Here is a 22414-nt window from a genome sequence, read left to right as displayed (position 1 = left end):
TCCTCGTTAGTATAGTGGCAAGTATCCCCGCCTGTCACGTGGGAGACCGGGGTTCGATTCCCCGACGGGGAGTAGCTTTTCTTTCACCTCCTTAGAGAAAGGACTGCCTTTCACTTCTCTGTTTTCTTTCACAGCGTCGTGCACCTTTTCATTGCTCTCGCTGTCTGACCGATGTAAAGTTAGCTTGAAGTTCGAAAACGATTTTGCCACGCCTGTAGCGTTTACACGAAACCTCTTAGAATCGCGAGAATACTTGCTTTGTGCATAAAATACATTGTGAATGCTTTCTCAGCCTTTACTTTTTCGTTTATATTACATTTTTTGGACCAAGCACGAATATTCTTTTGTCCATATCTTCGCAACGGAAGCACAGAACGCCTTCAAACCAAATGCATTTTAAAGACCACGACGTGGTCTTTCCACAGCCTCTACATCAAAGTATCAGTGAGCTAATTATCTTTTTTTAAACCTCCGGTTTTTCATCGATGTGTAGTTACGCACTAACTGGAACCCGGGGGACCGCTGTATACACAAGTTCACAACGCGAGAAATACTGTTCAATACGGCTTCATGCGAAAAACCCATATATGACCATAGGAAGCATAACAGCGCAGTCTCCAATTACTCAGACTGTAAGCACGGGAATAAAGCTTTGTCTGAATTCTGAAACCCTTCCTTTACGTCCTGTTTTCATTCAGGTAAGAGTCAGCTATATGCACAATACTACTGACAGCAGGAAGATTAAAATATTCTTTACTCAGCAGCTTATTAAAAACAGCTCCCATGATGTTCAAACCCATTTTTTACACAGAACACTGACACAGCTTTGCGTTCTGAATCTCTTTTTCTCGTGCTTTTATTTAATGTGGCACAATGCACTGGGATAGGGGTATTCTGTTCACAAACCAATAGCATTTAAACCACAGCACCCACAATGCTGCAAGTAAGTGTTTTACACACTAAGCAGAGAGCGATGTCTTCCTCGTTAGTATAGTGGCAAGTATCCCCACCTGTCACGCGGGAGACCAGGGTACATCAGGACGCGCATTGAAGTGAAAGCAGGACGCGCTGCGACATCCACTGTGCAGATCCCGCCACACTAAGAGGTGAGTGGGTCTGTTCGATCACAGCGCTAGGCGAACCCCCAAACAGTGTGGGTGGCAACAAACAAAATGGGCCTGTTTCCGCCCGGTTTCGATCCGGGGAAATCGGGCCCAGTAGTGGCGGGATCTGTACAGTGCATGTCGCAGCGCTTCAATGTGCTTCCTGATGTCCTACCCCGAGAACAGAAAAGACAGCGTCTGCAGCAACAACAGCTCAGGTCTCTGCACAGGAGCTAAGCTGCCCTCATCTCCTCTGCTCTGCAGCTCCTGCGGAGTGGAGTCCTGCCTGGAGCCGTGTTTGCAGGCGGCGGCTCCCCGCGCCCTGTCTGTGCGTCGTGTCCAAGAGCTCCTGGGAGGAAGAGAGAGCCCTCCCACTCGGGGGCTTTTCCACGGTCTGTGTGAGGAGGGGCGGGTGTGTCCAGTAGCTTATCGAGCGGAAGCCTGGGGCGGCGGAGAGCTGTGATCGTGCAGACCTTGAGGTGTCACCTCTTTGTCTGCTTTCCCGCCCCCCCTCCGCCCAAGCTCTGCTCCAAAGTAGCCCGGCAACCCCTCACACCTGCACGTGTCACAACCTAAGGTGCGGTCATGAGACACCCATGGGGTGTCGTTCTGTTCTTGCTAATTGTTTCCTGCCCGTCGCAGGCAGGAGTCCATGCGAGGAAGATGCGCTGGACAGAGCTCAGAGGGCGCAGCTGGGTGGCTTTCCTTCTGAGTGACGTTCCTGCAACACTCTCCCGCTACTCTTGGTGCGCTCATGCCACAACACAGGAAGGCTGGAGCAGGTGGCTGTGGGCTTTGCGCACCGCCGAAATAGCTCAGTTGGGAGAGCGTTAGACTGAAGATCTAAAGGTCCCTGGTTCGTTCCCGGGTTTCGGCATTTTGTTTCATCGCGCCCTTTGTTCCTCTCTCCAGCGCCCCCTTCCTAAAGTGACGCGTCCCTTTCTCAGCCCGAAACGCAAGCGAGACACCAGCAGCGGTCCCCGCAGGTTTCCGTAGTGTAGCGGCTATCACGTTCGCCTAACACGCGAAAGGTCCCCGGTTCGAGACCGGGCGGAAACAGCCTCGTTTTGCACGCTCCTGTACTTCACAGAGGTCTTGAGCGACCGGTCATTTGTTCCCAATGTATTTCCGGTGCCTTCGTGCACTCTTGTACCAAACGCACATTCCTTCTGTACACGGAGCCGATCATTTGCAATTGGGCTGTGCCGACAGACCAGGACGAGCTCTGTCGGCTCAAAAGCAGCGCAGGACCTGCAAGAACAACAGAAAGATTAGCATCCAGCGGGGGCCTCTTAGTGAGCCCAAGAGCTCATCAAGAATCGGCTCCAGCAACAGGGCTGGGCGCATTGTTCCATTCTCCGCCCACTCTCGGTGTAAACAAGTCCCTCCTGGTCTCTGCTTGAAATGCACTTTCCTGCGTTTGCTTTGGTGTAACTGGCTTCCCCTGCATGGGTGAATGTGAAGAAGATGCTTAGTAAGTCATTGAAGAAAACCGAGAAGAGGTCGGAGTGGCCTCTGTCGTTCATCAACGATCCAGTCAGGCAGTACTCCTCTGTAAAGCGCCGTTCGTTCACATCGATTGGCTTTTTTTTGCCTTCATTCGTGCGAGTAGTAAAAGCAGACACCCCTATTCTGCCGTAACCCGGATTCGAACCGGGGTTGTTGCGGCCACAACGCAAAGTACTGACCACTATACGATCACAGCGAGTTACCGAGACACACGCGGCAGGGCGGAAAGGGCTGTGCTCTCTTCGTGTGACATAATTCGGAAAAGTCCTGACGTTGCATTTCAACTGAGCCCCAGTATACATCGACCCTTCGACACTCTGAGTGACAACTCTCTTGCGTGTTTTCTCATATTTATGTAGTTTGCTTGCATGATGCCGGTGAAGTGGAAATCTAATAAGTAAATTGATTCTTAAAAATGTAGAGAGCTTTGAAAAAATATATTGGTGCTTTTAGATAATATATTTCAAGGATGTAACTGCTGTGCTACAGTGCGTGCAGAATTTTAGAAAACAGTTCGTCAACAAAGTACACTGTTTAGGTTAGTTTAGAAGACAATGTACCAAAACAATATATGCTGTCTGGGTCATTAGAATTAGCTGAAAGTAACTGATAAGCTTTGAATAACAAATCTAGTTTTTCTTCTCTCGCTCTATGATGTAATCTGTTTTCTCTTAGAGAAAGGGGAAGTTTTAGAAGGGACCAAGTGCTGAACTTTTTTACAGCGCAACGTCTTATAAAAACCCTGAACTGCTTGTAACAAATTGAGTCTCTGATGCACTTGGCGAAGTGGCAGCAGGGCTCCCAATATTGCAATATTGAAATAAAGACCTTACTCAGGTGAGAACTCTCTCTTGTGGCTTCCTTGACAGTTATATTTCCATGACAGTTTGGGGGCTCGTACGGGATCACAAACCTAAACGCGAACGGCTGCTGAAACTCCATCCGGACCCGGACAATTTTAGCAAAATTGGACGAACCTCGGAGGATAAACTGTTTATCCTTCCAGAGACGCGTCTGGAGAATTGGCAGCTGTCTGACGCCAGTAAGTGATCCTTAAAAATAAATAGTTTGAGAAGCGAGCCACAGGGGTGTTCTCACGCGGGTTTGATGAGTCTGGGACTCATATAAAGAACTTATCTTAACACAGACGTGTGGTTTTTGCTCTGCGGAGTAGTTAATGTGATAAGGTTCTAAGTAAGGCACCGATCGGTAAAAATGGGAAATTAAAATTCAAAGACGAAAATGGGACCGAGCAGTCCAGCAAAAGTACATGTACGACAAATTCAGAGAAACAATTATAGCCTGGGTTAGAGTAAAAAAAATGTTTTATGTTCATGAACTGTAAAGCTAGGGTAATAGGTGTAAGGGAACTTGCACATAATTTATATATGATAATTAGGGGCCCATAACTATGAAGGAACTATGAAGTGAATCAGAATGGACAGAGGAAAGTTGAATTAGGAAAAAGAAGTTTCCTGAAGAAGGGGAAACTTAGAAGAGAAGGAGAAGAAAGGAAAGAAAGTGAATTGGAAAACTTATTTAATGGAAAGAGGAATCACAGAAATAATGGGAAGCTTAAAAAAAGACTAGTCTTGAAACTAAAGAACAGCAAGCTGCAGCTAAAGTCATGGCCATGTGTACTCAAAAGAAAAAGTCTCCACCTAAATTAGAAAGCGGTCCGGAGCCACTTGTTTGTGAAATGCCAATGTGCACTTTTCCAGGTCCAGAAGGAACTCCAGCATATGTACAGTACATTGACATTGGTCTCCTGGTGAATTATTTGCATTAGTTAAGTCTTTTCCTAAATTGCCTGATGATCGTAAAGAATTTAGAAGAAAGGCAAGCGCCTTGTTCTTGATTGTCTTAAGCCTAATTACAGTGACATAACCTTGTTGCTAGATCATATTGTTCCTAAAGGTTTACAACGTCCTCTAAAAAGGAGGAGGCAGATTGGCGGATACGTGACCCAAATGATGAAGAAGTATCCATCTAAATTAAACCACACGGACATGGAGAGGAAAAGTTAGGCGGCCGCTTCTTAAAAGAGGTAAGGACTCCTCTTTTCTAAAAAGTCCCTTGTCCTCTCCATGTTGCTGTGGTGGGTTCAGGGTTTTCCTGAAGCTGAAGCGAGTACAACAGAAAAATGAGTTAATGGTGTATGTGTCTTAGATGCCTGTTTTGTGAAGGTGGGGTAGAAAAGGAGGGATTGCTGAAGGAATAGCATCTCGCCCTGCCCGTGTGAAAAAATCCAGGTGTTGCATCCTGGTACACGACTGCAGTATGGCTGAAGGTAGTAACTAGAACTGTACTCGCAGAAGAGCCGAAAATGGTAACTCGATTCAACTGTGTGTTTAAAGCCAGGATTTGGAACCTGGTCCGTGTTCCCGAATTGTGATAGTTCGTCAGTTTGTCTCGACTGGGGGATTCAGCGGGGCGCGTGGGAGACGTGAAAATGGTTTGGTGTGAAGAAAAAAAAAGTTTGATTAATCCAAAGTGAAACTTAAAAGAAATATGTCAGACGGAATTTAGGCTGAACAGGAATGTAGAAAAGTGTATGAACATTTGGATAAAAATAAACAATATTTAGAGGAATATTTGAGAATTCAACAGAATATCATAGATGAGACGCAAAAATCTCTGATGGAAAAGCTAAAAGCAATGGCTGAACGAAACGAAGATATATATGCAGAAAAAGAAACAGCAAAAGAAGAAATAGAACGCCTTAAGAGAGAATCTAGGAGAAGGGTGGGAATTAGTGTGGAGATTTTTGAAAGAGCATTACCCACCGAAAACTGATTAGAGAAAAGTAACAGCATGTCAGCAGAAGGAAGTGAGGATGTTTCAGATTTTACAGAAAGGTTTATAGCTTTATGGATAGTATACTCGGGGTTAGCCGATGAGAAGGAAGTGAATGAAGATACTTCCACAGTAATAAAACAAATTTACTTGAGTGGGTTAAAACCTGATGTTGCCAAGAATGTACAACTATGCTTTCCTGATATTACGGACAGCGGAGACAGATTTGATTTAATAACTCGCGAAGCATGCATGCAGAAGTGCGAGCGCTGCAAATGGGAGGTAAAAAGACTCCCAAGGAGGAGAAAAGGGAGCCGCCAGTTTGTCGAAATTATTGTGCGACTTTCATGTTATACCGAGATATAAAACCCCAAAGACAAAACTACTAATAAGCTGGTGTGCAGTTACTAAAAAAAAATGTGTTTTTTGGAGAAATTGGAAGAAAGAGGCTTGATTTCACAATTAAAGACCATGTCAGAAGCTGAAACGAGAGCCGTGTGTGAACTAACAGTTTTAATCTAGTAAACACCTCTGTAGCCTTCCTAAATTTATCTCAGGATTGAAATAATCTTACAGTGTGCAGTAACTGGGGGACACAGGAGCACAGCTGTCCTGTTTTTAGACTAAAACAGCATAAAGATGTGATATAAAGTTTTCTAACGGGTAACAGGAGGCTACAGGAGAAGGGGTGCAAGGGTTGTGTTTAAAGCAAATATAAGCTGTCACAGTCTGCTTGGGAAAATATGTACAGTTTCAACTACTGATGTGGGTGGGGGACACCCCAGACCTATTTTAGGCCCAGACTGCAGCATTTTATAAGGAATTACTGCATGAAATAGCATTTATGTAAACTAACTCAATAGAGTTATGTGATATTGTGATTGTTTTACCTAATGAGGGAATCCATAAGGCCGGGCTACTCCAAGTATTGGATCTTGAGAGGAAAAAAAAGGAGTATAAAACCAACTACATGATAAAGCCAGGGTGAATGCCTTCTCAGAACGAGCTTGTCTAGTGACGTATTGGTTTAAGGGGGGTAGTGCAGTCTAAAGACAAAATTGCCTTGACCCCTGCAGCAGAAACCGTTTTTGATGTTTTGAAACAAGCTTTCTTGCAGGCACTGGCCCTGGACTGGATTCCCTCAGACAGATCATCTGTATGTAATCTGTATGTAAGTGAAAGAAATGGGTTGTGAGCCGTTGTGCTGGTGCAGGAGCATGGAGATAGGCATCGTCTAGTGGGCTATTATTATTCAGGACCCCTTGATGCGGTGGCCAAGGGGCCGTGTTTATGTGTTGTGCAGGCTACCTGCCTGGCTGTATAAACTGTGAATAATCTGGTGTAGAACTAGCAGACCGAATGAAAAGATTTAATTGAAACTTGTAAATATGCTAAATGGAAAACTGTAGCAATTTATAAAGACTGTATATATACATTTGGTGTATGCCACAATTTTGGATGGCAGTGAAGGAATAGGGATTTCCCCAACATGGCAGGGACTCCAGTTAAGAATGCTGGGTTTGTCTCTGAACTGTTAGAAGCTTTGCAGCTGCTGACTGAAGTAGCTGTGGTAAAGTGTAAATCACATAATAAAGAAATGTTTCCAGTAACTCGAGAGAACAACTTTGCAGATGTAGCTGTCAGGTGCGCAGTCCTGGTAGAACAGGAGTCTGAGACCCCTGTGAGACCTCTGTTGGTGAAAAGGGGACAGCTACAGGATATTCAGGCTGAGGCCTCTAAAGCAGAGAAAAGGACATGGTTAGAAAAGTGTGTGGTGCTGCCAGCACACTGGACGCCCTGCATGCCCTCACAGCCTAATGCCCTTTGTAGCTCAACAAATGCACTCAGTTGGACACCTGGGTGCGAGTCAAATGGTGTGCTGGTTACCCAAACCTGGGTGGGGACCGTGTTTGAAGCAGTAGCCACTTATGTGGTATCTCAATGTGATGCTTATCAAAGGAACTCAACTACAGTTCAGGTGCAGGTGCTACAGCTCAAACGGCCTGCTCCTGAGAAACCTTTCATGCAGTAGCAAATGTTTACAATTTACATTTGTAAAGGGAAACCTTGGCTCTTATAATCTGTTTTCCCAGTGGGTTGCTGTCACTGCCTCTGTGTCTACCAAACACTTGATGATGGAGATAAGCCCTCGGTGGGCACTGACCTACCGCTTGTATTATGATCAAGGGACAGGCTGTGGCTGGATTATTCGGGGTGAGATGGACTGAGATCACCCTCAGTCTGCTGGAACAGTGGAATGAAGGAACAGAACTCTAAAAGATCGACTAGACATCAGACTGAAGGAGCGCCATGGGATGCGGGCTGGATCAAACAGAACTGTGTAATAGAGCCTGTTTGATATCATCACAGGCCAATCAACGAAACTTCCTGGAGGGATGAATTTGGCTAATGGATTGTTGAATTTGCTAATTCTCTATTGTAGTATTGTAGGTTGTTAATTGAAGTGGTGCACGGGGCTGGTGAACAGGTGCTGGACACTTGGAGACCTCCAGTAGAGGGAAGACACGACCTGATACCTGGCGAGTGGGTGTGGTGAGGAAGATATACCCTGCCAGATGTTGCAACCCTGCTGGGAAGGACCATATCAAGTGCAACTGACTACCGACTCTGCCATCTGAGTGACAGGATGAGATCGCTGGATCTACGCATTGCGCCGACACCGAACCACTGCACCAGAGACTGAGTGAACATTAATTATTATATTGTCACTGTTTCTGTGTTTGTTGAGCTTCCTGAGGAGGGGCGACAGTGTACCTGTTAAGTGTAAGGAGCTTTACTTTACATAAAATGGGGATATGGAATCAATACTTTATCAGTCAGCCACAAATAATAACCAGAGCTCATGTTGGGATTGTAATGCTATAAAAGATGCTCATGGGAGTAATCCCCTTTGATAGAGGTGATTATTTAGGTTTATTGGCATGGGTAAATAGCCCTGCTTTCAGTCTGAGTGTAACTCAGATGTATTAGAATGGAAATAACTGTATGCTCCTCGCTATAATCACAGTTTTAGGCCATTCTCTATTAGGGTGATAGACAGCTGTTTAGGTGACCCAGCTGTTGACCAATCTTGTAAAAAAAAACCCTAAGAAAAATGCTGGGCTCCAGCCCACAGGGATTTACCTGTGCTGTAGGAACTAATGCATGAATAAGGAGACTGGATTCTGGTGAAAGACAGGAAAAAGAAGTGGTGTTCGCTCAGGTGGAGGGGGTGCCAGGTGTCCTGAATTCATGCTTCCCACTGTAAAAAGGTCACAAACGAACTGAGCAAAGAGCAGGAGTGATGTCTCCACAGGGCTCCCAATATTGCAATATTGAAATAAAGACCTTACTCAGGTGAGAACTCTCTTTTGTGGCTTCCTTGATAGTTATATTTCCATGACAGAACACACAGCTTCATTACCGAATACATATGCAGGACAACTAGAGAAGACGTTTTACAGAGGAAGGATTTTTAGAAACATCCCATCAGTGACATCACTGAAGTCAACTCCTAGGTACTGTAACTGTCGTGTGGATAGTTTCACAAGAATCAGACAAAGGTTTAAGCATCGCTTGTTCTAGATAAAACTGCAAAAAAAAAAACAACAACCCATAATGTACTTCTTTGCGGCTCTGTTTGCCCAAATCATATATTCACAACGTGAAATTTAGAAAATCATATTACGTAACCAAAATCCGCAATATGGAAACAGAACCTGTGTAATTGTTGATAGATGATGTACTCGTAACATTTTTACAAGACGAACTACAACATTTAAAAAATTACTTGTATGTACTTGATATCTCTAATCAATCCACGGCGACATTGTTAAAGCAGAGTTCCAGTAAAAATAAACTAAAACGCCCTGGGCATACCGTTTCGCGCTTCTTATTAGTTTCTCAAAAGTAATTTGACCGTATGAAATGCATAATATAAACCTAGAAACATACGTGAGCAGTATTTACGTACTGTAGAATCGGTGTTAAGACATACCTCTCAAATACTGTAAATCAAGTTAAAAATATCTCAAGACCGATTCTGGTCATAATGAAACCATCTTTCGTGTATGTTTTCTTTAAAGTACCGAGACCAGCCATATTCTGTATGTTTATGTTCCAAAATTAATATCGTTTATGGCCTTCACACGCGTTGCAGTATGCTCCTATTCTTTTTATGCTCAGCTACTAAGATTTCCCTTCAGTGGTAAAATTAGATATGAATATTCAATACTTAAACGGGCACAGTTAAGACATTAAATATACATATACATACTGTATACAGTACAGTTTTCATACAGTAATATGTTTATGTTCCTAAATCAATCTCTTTTATGAGCATGTGAAAGGCATGGTGAATCGATTCTCAAAAATTACTGTACTTTGCATGATTGGAAACAAATGCGTGATTGCGAAATGCTGTGGTGTTACTTTTGAAAAAAAGAATGTTGACCAGGGCAATACTTTGAGTTTATACTTACAGCTTGTCCAAGGTCATTCATTATTAATACTTTTAGTAATACCTTCGTTAAAGACTTTGATGGCCACAGCTCAAACATGAGAGGTTGAGTTTATTAGCTCCACCTTGCCGAAATTCCCGATACTATTATTTTGCTTGTCATATTATAGGAGAATTTACGGTAACTAGCGGTATTTACCAGTAACTCGCGGTATTTAATGGTAACTTGCGGTAGACTGCGTACAGCGTACCGGAAAATAATGCGGTATCGCCCACGCATTTTGAATGGCTGCATCTGTATGTCCCCCAGCTCTGAGCCCATTGGGCCTGTGGTGCAGGTTCTTGTCCCATCCTGCTCTTGATCCAGGTTGGAGGGTTGCACCGATTCTGAGTCTTGTTAGCTGGTATGGATGGGTTTGGGGGTGTTGATACCAGAGTGGTCCGGGGGGGGTGCAGGTGTCTCGGGGGCATTCTTGTTTTTCTGTGAGTTCAGGTTGATTCTGTTGGTTTTGCCACGAATCTCCCTCACGCAGGCAAGCGCTCCCGCATTCTTACGAGCTCTCCCCGTACCAAACGTGCACGTGTCAATCAGTCCTCTGCTTAAACCCTCATCTGCCCCCCGGTCATTGCTCACGATTGAGATTCTCTCCCAGAGCTTACGTACTAACTACACCTTTGCCTTACTACGACTTCTCCCCTGGACCTCGACCCCGCTTTTCCGACTACCGCTTTAGCCACTCGATTTTGTACCTTCGCCTGTTTTACGCTTTATCGTATCCTGACCCCAGCCTGTCTCTTCGTTTACGCCTCTGCCTTCTGAATCCACACCGACGCAACTTCTACACCTTCCCGGACTCCGACCCCTGCCAGTCCCTCGACTACACTTTCGCCTGTCGATTCTGTGCCTACGCCTGTGCTACATGTGGAAGACCGAGTCAAAAGGTCAGGACACTGACTATGCGTGGGAAAGGTTTTCTGTTCGCACCTAAGACCACTGTCTTAGGTGCAAACTAAAGCCTGTGATTCCTCACACCCATTCAACCAGAGAAAATTGAAACAGATTGTAGGATGCCAAATGGCACCCCCCTGTCCTGTTTGTTTGACTTCTGACACTGCCCCTTTCCCTGTATGTTCCTTTGATATGTTAAAGTATTGCCTACTTTTAATGTATAAAAAAGGAAAGTATAACTTCAGTCCAGTGAGCATGTCTTGAGTGCTAGGGGAAACCCTTTCTCTGTGATATGCTCCCCTTCAGCTGATTGTATTAAAGATCTCTGTTGACAATCTCCCAACCTGAGTGAAGACTGAGTTTTCTTCGACATACGCCTTCCCGGACTCGGACCCCTGCCTGTTTACTCCGACTACGCCTGCGTCTCGTGCCAACCCTACCAAGGGCACCGCATTGGATCCCTATCCTCAGCAGTCAGCCCCTGCGTGACAGGTTCTGAGTGTCTTGGTTACATCCGTTTGTGTGTATAGATGAAAAAGCTATTGAAGAGCACCCCGACACCCCCCACCCATCTCGGTGGAAGTTGCCATGTTCAAAAAATTAAAGTTTCACACAACAAAGCATGACTTTGAAAGGTCAGGAGGCCTGCCTAATGGTGGTGCTGGCCCCACTAGCACCTCTTCCAGCAGCAACCTTAGTTTTTCCCAGGAGGTCTCCCATCCAGGTACTGACCAGGCTCACACCTGCTTCAGTACTGAAGGCTGCTGATTATGGCCAGCAGCCATATCACCCTGCAACTCACAACTGGCAACCCACTGAAGCTAAGCAGGTGTGAGCCTGGTCAGTACCTGGATGGTAGACCTCCTGGGAAAAACTAAGGTTCCTGAGGGAAGAGGTGCTAGTGGGGCCAGCAGGGGGCGCTCACCCTGCGGTCCATGTGGGTCCTAATGCCCCAGTATAGTGACGGGGACACTATACTGTAAACAGGCGCCTTCCTTCGAATGAGATGTAAAACTGAGGTCCTGACTCTCTGTGGTCATTACAAATCCCATTACGTTTCTTGAAAAGAGTAGGGGTGTAACCCCGGCGTCCTGGCCAAATTTCCCCATTGGCCCTTACCAATCATGGCCTCCTAATAATCCCCCTCTTTGAATTGGCTACATTTCTCTTCTCTCCTCCTCACTGATAGTGGTGAGTGTTCTGGTGCACTATGGCTGCCGTCGCATCATCCAGGTGGATGCTGCACATTGGTGGTGGTGGAGGGGAGTCCCCATTACCTGTAAAGCGCTTTGAGTGGAGTGTCCAGAAAAGCACTATATAAGTGTAAGCAATTATTATTATTATTATTAATGAGCACAACACTTGATTACAGTAAAAAAATCATTAAAAAATAAAGAAATGTTCCACAACTCAAAGCGAGGTTGTATAAGGTTAGGTGGAATGTCTGATGTAAAACACCTGGTTGCTGCACTGTGGTTGTTGTGCTTGAAGAGCTATTGACTCGTGAATAGCACCCTCCTATCACCATGTACCGCCTGTCTAATGGTGCCATATTGAAAACATCATAAAAAATAAAGAAAAGGGACACAGCCACAGCAAGATTGTATAAGGTTAGGGGGCCTGTCTGGTGTGTAAAACACCTGGTTGCAGCACTGTGGCTGTTGTGCTTGAAGAGCTATTGACTCGTGAATACCACCCCCCTATTCCCATGTACCGGCTGTCTAATGGTGCCATATTGAAAAAATCATTACAAAATAAATAAAGGGGCCACAGCCACAGCAAGGTTGTATAAGGTTAGGGGGCCTGTCTGGTGTGTAAAACATATGGTTTCAGCAGTGTGGCTGTTGTATTTGAATTGCTATTGAGCCATGAAGAAGACCCACCTATCCCAATGTATTACCTGAAGTGTTACCTTCAGAAAATCATAAAAAAATAAAGAAAGGGGTCACAGCCACAGCAAGGTTGTATGAGGTTAGGGGGCCTGTCTGGTGTGTAAAACATATGGTTTAAGCAGTGTGGCTGTTGTATTTGAATTGCTATTGCAGGGGCAATGCTTGTTAATAAGACAGAATTAAGCGTTGGTATGCTGTCCTAAAGGAGGCCCCATCTCACCCTCCATCTCTGTGGTGCAGCCACAGAGAAAGTATTCATGCAGGCTGATTTAAGATGTTTTCTTTTGATAAGGAACAAGCTCCCAGACGGGGATGCACTTAGCTAAGCCTGGCTATCATGATCAATGGTCATCCATTGGCGCCTATCAGTCTAGAGAGTGCCGAATGGACATCTGGACTGCATTCCTAAGTATCAAGAGTAAGTGACTTATATCTCATCTTGACCAACCAATCAGGGACTGGCAGGGCGTGGTAATACCATGTGGGTCTCCAATGCCCACCGAACTCTCAACCAATCAGCACACACCTGGGTCTTGGTCAAAAAGGGTGCGCAAGCTCAGATCGGGGCTCTCCTTGGCCATTTTCGTGCATCCTCAGAGACAATCACGTGACAACTGCTGTTGTCTGCAAAAGGACTTGGACTTTGTTCTAAGCGCAAGGCCGAGGATCCCGTACGTACTCAGAATTCTACCAACGTGAATGCTCCGCTTGATCAACGGCAGCCTACAGTTGGACCCTCGTCGACAACCTGAATAGCTTATTCAGAAGCAGCGCTGGACCGGGAACTAACCAGTTTCTTCCCAGGCAAAAGAGTGACTTGTGAGGACTCGCGGTCATACTCTGTGCATAGAGACTTTCTACTAGCCAGCCGGACTGCTGGTAGATCCCCTCGGAGCAACGACTGCCCTGCGTGCCGCAGTCAGATTTCTCCGCCCGTCCTACTCCGAGCTGCACCTTGACTGGTTGGCCGGTAGCCAGAGAACGCCGACACAACGCCCATTGGACAACCGCTGCAACAGAGGCTGCAACAGAGCCTGTCAGCTGGTTTGGTGTTCGTGCCGGGAGATTCCAAATCCATACACAGTGGAAAAGTAAACCCCATGTTCTACATTGCTTCTCGAGAATTCAATTGTACCTCAACACAAGTTGTTATCAATTTAATTCATGAGTAATGTATTTACTTCCGAGTTTAGAGTAACAGTGGGTAATAACACTGGTTAGCGATTTGGTAACCGAACGATATATATTGAAATATATTCTCTGTTGTGTATCTCTTTGTGTTTGCATCTCTTCGAGATTAAGTACCTTGTATATTGATAACCCTCACAGTAAGGTCTGCTGCTCGTATCCAGGCAGACTAGTATATCTTTGGTGCACAATTTATATTAATACATGTATCTCGTGTATTGAACCCGTGTGTGTGCATTGTTAGTTGTTCTGACGATTGATTTTCTAAAAGCTACAACGAACAACCTCGTGATTACTGTTACAATTAATAATTGTCTAAGTAAACCCATCAAACCACTACACTATTGAGCCATGAAGAAGACCCACCTGTTCCAGTGTATTACCTGTAGTGTTATCTTCAGAAATTCATAAAATATAAAGGTTCCACAACCCAAAACAAAGCTGGGAAAAGTCAGAAGACCTGCTTAGTGTGCAAAACACTTACTTGCAGCATTCTGGGTGCTGTGATTTAAATGCTATTGGTTTGTGAACAGAATACCCCTATCCCAGTGCATTGTGCCATATTAAATAAAAGCATGAGAAAAAGAGATTCAGAACGCAAAGCTGTGTCAGTGTTCTGTGTAAAAAATCGGTTTGAACATCATGGGAGCTGTTTTTAATGAGCTGCTGAGTAAAGAATATTTTAATCTTCCTGCTGTCAGTAGTATTGTCAATATAGTTGACCCTTACCTGAATGAAAACAGGGCGTAAAGGAAGGGTTTCAGAAATCAAACAAAGCTTTATTCCTGTGCTTACAGTCTGGGTAATTGGAGACTGCGCTGTTCTGCTTCCTATGGTCATATACGGGTTATTCGCACAAAGCTGTATTGAACAGTATTTCTCACGTTGTGAACGTCTGTACACAGTGGTCCTCCAGGTTCCAGTAAGTGCGTAATTACGCATCGATGAAAAACCGGAGGTTTAAAAAAAGATAATTAGCCCACTGATAGTTTGATGTAGCGGCTGTGGAAATATCCACAAGTCTTGGTCTTTAAAATGCATTTGGTTTGACGGCGTTCTGTGCTTCCATTGTGAAGATATGGACAAAAGAATATTCGTGCTCGGTCAAAAAAATGTCATAAAAACGAAAAAGTAAAGGCTGAGAAAGCATTCACAATGTATTTTATACACAAAGGAAGTATTCTCGCAACTCTAAGAGGTTTCGTGGTTTAATTTTTTTTTAATTACTGAATCATATTTAAATGTTAAACAACTGAAAAGCATATTGCTGTAGACCAGGATGGCCGAGTGGTTAAGGCGTTGGACTTAAGATCCAATGGACAAATGTCCACGTGGGTTCAATCCCCACTCCTGGTAGTGTTGTAATAAGTTTTAAGTGACAGAACACTTTGATGATTTACACTCTATTTAAATATGAATTTAATAAATTTCAGTTCAGTTCTCTTTACTCCCACTCCCTGGCATAACTGAGCTCTCACTATCGCATACTGAAGGCTTTACATGCATTAGCTGTGATACAGCTCCCAATAAAGACGGAATCAAACAGTTTGTTCTGTCTCTCATGGTGATCCTCTTCTCGATCCAAATGAAATGTTTAATATGATGCGTCGAGAAAAAAAAAGGAGTGAATTTCCGCCTGTAATGATTGATGCCCCATCAAACATTTTGTAACATCCCCGGAAGATTATACAGTAGAATCCTGGTTTGTGGCTTAAATTCAAGGTAAACAAGACCAAGGAAACGAGTTGGAAACTTGATGTCGAACTGGAATTTAAGTACCCGGAATATTTCACTACATTGGGCAATATGTGCCAGAGAGGAGCACTTTAAATCCCTTCGATAGCTCAGTTGGTAGCGCGGCTGACTGTATTAGAAACAGTTAGGAATCCTTAAGTTGCTGTTTCAACTACAGCTCGAAGAAAGGTGCTTTTGTGAACTTTAATTAAATAGTTAAAATAGCGAATCTTTTTCACTCAGACGTTGATCAAAAGCTCAATAAACGATGAAGCAGAGGCTGTTGTTCCGAATTCAGCTAACATCTGGTTGTCTTGTTTTGGCAAATGTCTTATCTGTGAATTAAGGGACTATGCTGTCTGATTTGTAATTCAAAAGTAGATACAAATGTCACTGTTTTCAAAGGATAGGTACTTAATTGGCTTTATGATTTGGTATTGATTTTGTATCATTATATTATTACGTTTGTGCTTTCTGTGTTTTTTATCGTATTGTGAACTTATTTTTTAAACAAATGCTTACAAAGGCAAACACAGCACACATCTGTTTATACCAGCGGTGAATTGTACATTTTTATTAAGTACAATCTACTGTATTTTTAGAAATAAATGGCATACTGTGCACGATATGTTGCAGAAACACAACCTGATATTTTCATAATTATTATTTTAATCATTTGACAAGTATGAGGTCCCGGATCCAAATCTTCAGTTCTGATTTTTTTTAAAGTGATATCTTCTCTTCCTCTTGTGGAAATCACAAGATGTGAGCAAATGTTTTTTGTTCTTTTTTTTTCACGTTGCGATTTAAAGAGCCTCAGACGCACAGTCTGATAGTAACCAAACCAGAATGGATTCTGCTGGGAGCCGGACTGAACTCATTCTCACTCCCTGTGCTGAAAACAGAATTATCTCTTCCCCGAACATCGTCTACAGCTGCTAGATATTGCTCTGTGTCCTACTGCTCCAGCAATTCCTTTGACCAAAGACAGATCACTTGTGTGCTTTTAAACTTCTTGCCACTACAGGCTCTTTGATGGCTCATGCTGATCGTCCTGTGGATCCAAAAGAAAATATTAAAGCTGATACTGATATTTTCGATTGTAATTTGCATCTAGCTACAACGCCCCTGGAAAAGATAATTTATTAGTTGCGTGCAATCGGAATCTTTTACTTTATGTATGGTAGTGGAAATAGTTTTAAAAATGTTTTCTAAAGAAGATTGTATTGCCAGGACCTGCCTTTAGGGCTCACTAGCGATGACGCTGTTGATATAGATGGAGAAGAAATGTAAGATGAATTGATGATCTAAGCTAAAATAGCCCTAACACGCCTGCTGTAACAGTGTTTGTATTCATAGCAAGTAATATTCTTTTTCAAACCCGAACGTTCCTTTTGCATTGTGTTATGTAACCATTAGCGGTTTCGGTAGCTTCTGAAGAGCGCACTTTTCCAAACTGAAGCCTATAAGAACATTATTCAAGATGCACCATGGCCCAGAATCGTGCATCGGGACTAGGATTAACATCAATTGAAAGTACTCCCAAATAAAATATTTGACCGAAAAATTAAAAGAGTAGGCAAGTATTAAAAAAAAAACATAACTTCTTGACTTCCAATCTCTTTCCTGGTTCAGGCCATGTAAAATGACATATTCAGTGGACTCATGCCGAGGTTGTGAGTTTAAGCCTCACCTGCAGCAGCCTGGTTTTCTGTCTTGACAGGTAAACAGTGTTTTTTGTTATTTGCTAAATGGAGAGAGGATTCTGTGTTAATTGTGCTCCTCCTGGGAGAGGTCAAGATGAGACGTTCACGAGGCTGGTGGTAAATATCCTGTCCAGGAATATCGGGGCTGTAGGGGGTCAGATCTATAGATGTAGTAAACACATCAGTGGAGACGGTGTGTCTGCTCTCTGTGAGAGAGCCGGGCGGAAAGAATATTCTGTGGTCTGGGAAGAAGAGTCTCTCGTTGGAAGAGCGGCGCTCCTCACAGGAGAGAATGAAAAAAAATCTTTTTCAGGGATGCTGATTGTTCTCTTTGGGGGAATTAAAAGCACTTGTGGCGAGTGACCTCGTGGCGCAATGGTAGCGCGTCTGACTCCAGATCAGAAGGTTGCGTGTTCAAATCACGTCGAGGTCAGCTGAGGAGTTTGCAGGCGCTGCTGGTGCCGAACCCGGAAATTACACCACGCAGTCGGGTTTTATCTGTACACCACATAGGTAATCTGAACGAAGTAACAGCGCAGTACAAAACACCCAATCAGGAGCTTATGCAGCGAATCATCATGAACACGACAAGAGAAAAGGCACATTGCATATCCGCGAAACATCACGCCCGGCTTTAGAGACAGTGACATCAGAGAATGGAAGCTTCAGACCCCTTTTTTGTTACAGGTTCAAGCAAACCTGAAAGTTAGGGAGTGTTTGGTCTCTTTTGTTTGAAAAAGTGTCTGAAGCCTGTAATTATAATTTGCCCTTTTTTAATTGTGGTTGAAATCCACTCCCATGTACCAAGACCTTACAGTATATTCATGTTTACTTAAATGACTAACGCCATTGGACATTAGTTGGTGTTTTTTTTTTGTAACGATTTGCTATTTCATGTAGGAAAGAAAGGAACCCAGACCCAACGTTTGCTTTCAGGTGCGGTTCATTTACATAACGGACATCTATTTCTGAGGAGCCTGATTTAAATCACACAACCCCGGTAGAAGTCGAATCGACAATCTAATAAACCGAAATCAGACGCGTTATCCATTAAACCACCAGCCCGTCACGTAAATGAATTGCACCATGGTGAGTTCAGCGCCGCTCCTAGTAATACTCCACCCCCATCTTAAATTTCTACGTGAGAAACGTGTTTTCTACATTTTTATCAGTTTTTAAAAATCATCACTTTTAAGCAGACAAAGCCTTTATGTGTCGCTCTGAATTTCTAATTGATTTAGAATTCCAAGAAAAAAGCGTTTTGTTCCACAACAGCGTGAAATGATCACGTCTTTCACTCTACTTCTCTCTTGTAGTAAAGCAGACCTTGCTGGGTGAGTATTTGTTCTGGTAAATTAGGTCACGGATCATGTTAACTCACTTCTGTTAAACACAACATTTCCTTATGCACGGGAGTGTCTTTGTACAGCTGTTATACAAAGGGCTGGTGGTCAGGGACGCGCTTCGGATTGTTTCGATGTAAACATAATCTCCGCTAAAAGCCCTCTTGAACTTTGCAGGAAATGTGCGTGAAACCATTTTCACGTGTGGAATTTTATCTTCAGCTGGCTGTAGTTAGAATGCCTTATACACCCGTTGTGTATCCTTAGCAAAAATGTTTTAAAATTATAACACAGAGTTGTCGGAGAACTCGACAATCATTATTAAATGAGCACAGTACAAATGTACATTGATATTTTTGTTGTATGTACTTTAATTTTAAAAGATATAAACATAACTGTGCTGATATGGATGTTCATTTGAAGGATTTGAGGAATCTATAAAAGATGTCAGAACAACAAAAGAAACATTTGGGCATCTGCATATTTGTAAAGATTAAAGAGCACCCTAAGTGTGAAGTTTGCACATACGAGAGAAGAAATCAGTTTCAATGCACGTCATTAAACTGATGGTGTGCTTATCAGTCGTGCATTAAACATATATAGCAGAGGATGGCTTTGATCCATTGATCTTTGGGTTATGGACCCAGGACGCTTCTGCTGCACCACTCAGCTATGTTTAACACAACTGCTTTTGCACCTGAGATGAAAAGTTTCAACGGTAAACGCAGACGTCACTGAGCACTTGGTCTTTTGTAGTACAAACCATCACACGCTGCTCTACATGGGCGTCTTCAAGATCGTTGAGAACCAAAGCTTCTGCCTTCCTGGTTACTGATTCTTTCTTCGTTAATTCCCAAATCTTCAATGAGAATCAGTGAAACGAAAACCAAACACATGTACACACTCGCGTCCTAGCATGAAAGAAAAATGATGGAAGCGTTTGAGAAATAACAAGAGTAGTCTGAACAGCTCCAGCCTATCAACTGCTCTACAAAGTGATCGCTATCTCCACACCCAGTTTATAACACTTAAAATGATTCAGGAAGCACAGCAAGGTTCTAAAAACAGCGGTTGAAAAGCATCTAGATACATAAAATGACAATTTCTCAAAAGTAAAATCTTCATCTTTTAAATATTGTCATCCATATATTTTCGTTTTCCTCTTTTTTACATAAGACGCTTTCGAGAAATAGAGTGTCTTGTAATGAAGGCTGCATTAGAAAATGTGTATCTAAATTAAAATCGGGTTTATTACTTCTGCGTTTTTCAGCTTTCTTAGCGCTTGGGTCTCGATTCAGATATTGCAATGAAAGCAACAGGGGAGTAAGTTTTCCTTTTCTAAATCAAAGGTGATCTGCTCACAAGGAAGTATAAAAACTTCAGCGTTTACTTTTTGAAGACCGCAAATTGTCGAAACACTGTTGCTTCATAAGCTTATAAGTAACGTTTCTGAGCATGCATTGTATTACTCATGCTGTTATTAATAAAAAAAAAGCTTAAATTCACATAATGGAATTTGGACGGCTCAAAGTAGTCTATTTTTTGTACAACTTTACTTGCCCGCTGAGTAGAGTTTAAAGCAACTGCAGCAGAAGTAGCAGTAATAGCAACAGCATGGTTAGAGTGTCACAATACACTCTGAAATTATTGCGGCTTCAGATCGTTTTGTTCTGTTGAAGCTACCTACAGGCCCTGAACTGTTGACATTGGCTGTGATCTTCTTTTTTCAGGTTTCATGAAATTCTTCACATATTTGAAATATTCCATTCGGGTTCGCCTAATACACGGTGCAACCCGTACCTGCAGCAGAATGCTGTGGCACATGAAGCCGTTTTGTTTATCGGTTGTAAGGATTGAGGAGCGTACTACAAATCGAGCAAGCGAAAAGAAAATTAAACAGGAGTCACTTTTTGGATTGCTAATCCATTGTACTCTGCTCGTCTAGGTTCAAATCCCATCCTTGTCATGGTTAAGGCCTGAGACGTGTGTGTTTTTTCTAAACGGTGTTTTCATTTGTTTCCTTTTTTACTCCTGTACTAGAGCAGTAATATTTCTAGCGGTGGAAGAACATGGTATCACATGCTGACAGCAGGAACACGTGGCCACAAGCTGCAGTACATTGGTTTGGGAACAGCAATAACTTTCCTGTGGAGACAGGTGCGCCGGTATTAATACAGCGCTTTCGAGCGGAAAGAGTTACAAGAACTGACTTAAACTTACCAGTTATGTTCAATAGCTAAAAACACAAAACCAACCTCTTCAGTGGTTGAATCTAAATAACACAAGCCAATGCTGCCATCAAGGGAAAAAAAATCCTGAGTTATGTAGTTTGAGACTACATATCTGACTTTCAGTTTGAAGCGGTACAATGGATTCTAGGTCACATTCGTTCTTGATTCAGGATATATATGAGTGTGCTAATGGTTAGAACTGTGTTTACATGAGGTACAAACGGTAACATTTTCATTGCGAGAAGAAAGTCAGTCCGTGCGCATTTCTCAGCATGCACGTTGTCAGGAAAACTAAACCCACAGTGCCAGCAAACCTTTTGATAGCCTGTAGGTACTGCCATTGCAAATGTAACAGGTTGTTCATACACACAAATGACATCGTTGCTATCTCGTAATTAGGAGATAATTTGGTATTTATTAATTAAGATTTTTTTCCTGGGTGGCAAAAATGCGCTTCCGCAATAAATCATAGACTCTGCTTTCAAAATAGCTGCACCAGGCACTTGGACACAGATAAACACAGGGATTTAAAATTCAGGAATATGAATGGTCAACTGCTTACAGTTGGGTTTTTACGTTTTCTTATTTAGCGATTTGTGTATCAATCTTTTAACAATTCATTAAAATGCTAACAACATGTAAAATAAAAACAACAGCACCGTTAAATGAAGGGGAGACAGGTAGTTTTTTTTTTTACAATCAGATTCCAATCTCTAATGCTGTGTGTGAGAGCTTAGGTAACTTTCCTTTTCTCACATTTTCTGACGACTATTCCAAAGGGGCACCCTGTCAACTCCTAATACTTTGTATGTTTGATTATTGTCGTTTTATTTAGAAAAAGTTCAATATTGATCATAACTTTAGAAAATTATGATCACGAATAAAAAAGGGGCTAAAGATGTGAGTTGCTCTTAAATCAGAGCCGGGTGACACGGGCTTCTGTTCTGATATGGTTGTACGAGAAGCAGGAGGAATCGCTTCTCTCCTATGGAGCATGAGCTGAATCAGGAGGGAGACATTTTGTATGCTCCTGCATATGTTAACGCATGACCTACATCGTAAAACTAAATTAAAAACTAACATTAAGTTGTCAAAGACATTCATTTATATACAAACAAGAGACAGACATAGCAATGGTTCTACATTAACTTGTCCTACACTGATCAGACTAATTGAAATGTATGAAAGCCCGTTTCTGCCAGGGAGTTAAAAAAACGCGCTATGGTATCGCAGAATTCCGACTAAGTAACTCAAAATTGCGACTTGGTAACTCAGAACTCCGACTTTATATCTAAAATGTTCTTTAGCTCAGCTAGCAAGGCCTGGATTCAAGCCAATACAGTGAGGCACGAAGTAGGGTGGGAGCGGCGAGGGCACAAGCCCTAGAACCCGAATCCGTTACAATAACAAAAGGACAGACAATGAAATATGGGCTATTTCGAAGTCGCAAATGTGAGATATAAAGTCAAAATTCTGAGTTTTTAGGTCGCAATTCTGAGATTCT

General features: G+C 42.9%; 5 non-coding genes across 5 annotated transcripts; all 5 read left to right on the top strand.

Moving 5' to 3' along the window:
- trnad-guc (transfer RNA aspartic acid (anticodon GUC)) lies at positions 1-72 on the top strand. The gene has a single exon. It is a non-coding gene; the product is annotated as a tRNA-Asp (tRNA).
- Positions 73-1907: 1835 nt separating this feature from the next.
- Positions 1908-1980, top strand: trnaf-gaa (transfer RNA phenylalanine (anticodon GAA)). The gene has a single exon. It is a non-coding gene; the product is annotated as a tRNA-Phe (tRNA).
- A 109-nt stretch (positions 1981-2089) lies between these two features.
- trnav-aac (transfer RNA valine (anticodon AAC)) lies at positions 2090-2162 on the top strand. The gene has a single exon. It is a non-coding gene; the product is annotated as a tRNA-Val (tRNA).
- Positions 2163-15169: 13007 nt separating this feature from the next.
- On the top strand, positions 15170-15252 carry trnal-uaa (transfer RNA leucine (anticodon UAA)). The gene has a single exon. It is a non-coding gene; the product is annotated as a tRNA-Leu (tRNA).
- Positions 15253-17697: 2445 nt separating this feature from the next.
- trnaw-cca (transfer RNA tryptophan (anticodon CCA)) lies at positions 17698-17769 on the top strand. The gene has a single exon. It is a non-coding gene; the product is annotated as a tRNA-Trp (tRNA).
- Positions 17770-22414: the final 4645 nt, after the last annotated feature.

The sequence above is a fragment of the Lepisosteus platostomus genome, chromosome 5 (genome assembly GCF_059453375.1).
Source record: "Lepisosteus platostomus isolate fLepPlt1 chromosome 5, fLepPlt1.hap1, whole genome shotgun sequence".
Lineage (NCBI taxonomy): Eukaryota > Metazoa > Chordata > Actinopteri > Semionotiformes > Lepisosteidae > Lepisosteus > Lepisosteus platostomus.
Note: the sequence above shows the minus strand (reverse complement) of the source record. Positions and strands in the feature narration are given on the sequence as shown.